A 2,844-nucleotide genomic window follows, 5' to 3' on the forward strand; every position below is an offset into this window, starting at 1 on the left:
GTTAATTTGTCATTCATTTAGAAAGAATATACTGGCGAGGTTGTAATGACAAACGAAATACGTACATTAACAGAATAGTTGTTTTGTCAAAGCCAACTAAGAAATTTGAAAAAAAGATTTAAAAAAAAGACAAGAAATAGATTTCTGAATATTTAGCATTCAAAATTACACGTGGCCAGTTAATCAAGGAGCTAGCTCTAAATTGCATTTTTTTCGTATATCTCTTTCTGGCTTTATTTACTAGTTTTATTTCAAAATTATATTAAAATGTATATGTGATATACAATAGACACTGGCCCCCAAACAAAAAAAAGATAGGAATGAATCAGTATAATAAATGATAAACAAATTTACCATTTATTCCCAATTTATTATAGATGGAAATGACATGCAAATGAGCAAATGCATTATGAATAAATTGTTAATAAATCAGTGAAATGAATTGGTAATGAATTGGGTCCATTTACCAACTTATTATAAATTGTTAATAAAAATCAGGTTAACAAATGGGTAATGAATGTGGTCCTTTTCTTGACTTAGTCAATGAATTATCAACAAATCAGGTCAATCAATTGGCAATAAATTAGGTTCGCTGACCAACTGATTCATTAATGAATTGCAAATAAATTGTTAATGAATCACTAATAAATTGTATTTTTTCTTCTTCCATAAACCGAAATTCAATGTATTAATGAATCATTAACAAATCAGGCTTGTCTGCTTATATTTATCTAATGGATTTTGAATAAATGCAGGTTCCAATGACGGTGTCAATTCCGGAGAAAAATATGAAAATAATAATAATAATATATCTCGATAAATTTTATTTATTTTTCTTTTATTTTTTACAAACAAAAGCTGACTAGATTAATCAAGAACATACAACAAGATTAAAATTTGTGAAAACATCTATGCCACCACATCATAACATTGAAAACTCATAATGTACGTGCATAGCTCATTTCATAGATATCCCTGCAAATAAAACAGGTAATGTCAGGTAAACAAGTAAAGGGGAATAATTCTGGAAATATTCGTGCTTGCTGTTAGGAATATATTTCTAGTTTTAGAAACTAGGGCTTTATTTCAGTCTGAAAACATCTTTGCCTTCCTTTTCAGTGTCTGTCTGGAGCTACACCTTTTTATTCCTATAATCATTAAATGTTGAATCTCTATACTGAGGCAATGAATGGCATACTCTGAAATAGAAAAGAAAATTCTCATAAAAAGTATCATATTTATAAATAAAATATCAAAATTTAAACTTAGACTTTTTTTGTTCTATTTGCAATACAATCTGAATTTGAATTTCAACTCGAGCCAAATACACTAAAGGACTCAACCACTTTGGACTGTACATGTTCTATTGAATAAAAACCAGCAGTATATTTCACAAAGTCCGATGATAGATAAATATTTGTTGATAAAACAAACGGGTGAATGTTCGATTTCATTTTCAACAGAGGAATGAACAAATATTTTGTAGCAAGTCCAGATTTTTACCATTTGCTTCAATTAAATTTAAAACGAAATTGAAAGGCTATGACATTGAATTACTATATGTACATGCATGAACAAAATTCAGATTGAGAAGTATTATTTTTTATCATTTACTTAATATTTAAAAAGCACATTGTCATTTTTTAAAATGATTAATATATATGTAGCCCTATACTTACGCTTCAAAGACTCATATATGTCATTTCCTTGGAATACCCTCGTCCCATAACTAATAGCAAACTCTTCACGGTCAAAGAAGCCGTCCATCTGTATTTTATTATCTCCCGTTCATCTGCTTTTTACCATCTCATCAGAGTTGCTGATTTTTACGTTCTGTCCTGTCTTTGCTGCTCTTTTCAGTTTTCTGCGAGATAACTAAGTAAAAGAAAACTAGTCTTCTGAAGTCACTTAAAATAAAAAAGAACATCATTTTTCATCGCATTCAAATGTGCAGATGAGCTCAGTGTGAAACAATGCAGATTTATGTTTTTAAAATGGGCTGTACATAGATATCCTCATAAACAATGCATGTACATGTGTGCATATTTTAAAACTTGTATCTTGTATCATAAATATTTTTCAATCTAAATCAAATGAATAAAAAAATGTTTAATTTAAGGTGGTGCCATTAGGGTGGGACGAATCGTCACTAAAATGGGGCGAGTCGTTATGGGGCGAATCGATCGTTATCCTAATCTGCACATTACTCCAGTAAATTTTATTTTTTGTCAACTTACATATGATATAGATCTAGAAGGTTTTTAAAAACGCTATGTAGAACGAAAAGAAAATTTTGAACTTACCGTCTATCAGTAGTCTAGATGCCTTGATATTGTTTTTTTCCATATTTTTGTGTAACACCACAAGTTTTCATCTTCCAAAATAACCGCCTTTTTCCTATGCATAGAATTAATGCAAACGAAATGTTATTCCTAGCTACTATAGTATTGTATAAATTTCCTAATTTTGCAGCTGCAATGACAAAATCTGTAGTAAGTTAGTTTGTTTCTGACATTAGTTATATCAAAAAAGAAAGAAAATTGTTTGTATGGTAAGATATCTTTTTTGGGGGCGCAAGCCCCCAATGTAATTACGATAAATTCAGCTTACTACCTCTTGAACGCTTCTAGGCTATCTAGCTGCGCTGAGCAAAAATAGTTCCAATATTTTGCCATAATTTTCAGATCATCATAATACCTTATCTATTTAAAAATTGACTGGTCATTTTATTACTAAATTTTAAATCCTTTTATCACAAAATTACATATACCATTGCTTTACGCGATTTGAATATTACTACGCTAGCAGTCGATAAAAATTTAATGAGAACCAGTTTTAAATTTT

At 29.6% G+C, this 2,844-nt stretch overlaps 1 long non-coding RNA gene across 1 annotated transcript; it reads right to left on the reverse strand.

Moving 5' to 3' along the window:
- Nucleotides 1-531: 531 nt before the first annotated feature.
- LOC132715802 (uncharacterized) lies at nucleotides 532-2,392 on the reverse strand. The gene is made up of 3 exons (XR_009623734.1): nucleotides 2,304-2,392; nucleotides 1,680-1,875; nucleotides 532-1,199 (listed from the first exon to the last, which is right to left on the reverse strand). It is a non-coding gene; the product is annotated as an uncharacterized LOC132715802 (long non-coding RNA).
- Nucleotides 2,393-2,844: the final 452 nt, after the last annotated feature.

Source organism: Ruditapes philippinarum, unplaced genomic scaffold (genome assembly GCF_026571515.1).
Source record: "Ruditapes philippinarum isolate M1 unplaced genomic scaffold, ASM2657151v2 ctg8925_1_1_1_1, whole genome shotgun sequence".
Classification (NCBI taxonomy): domain Eukaryota; kingdom Metazoa; phylum Mollusca; class Bivalvia; order Venerida; family Veneridae; genus Ruditapes; species Ruditapes philippinarum.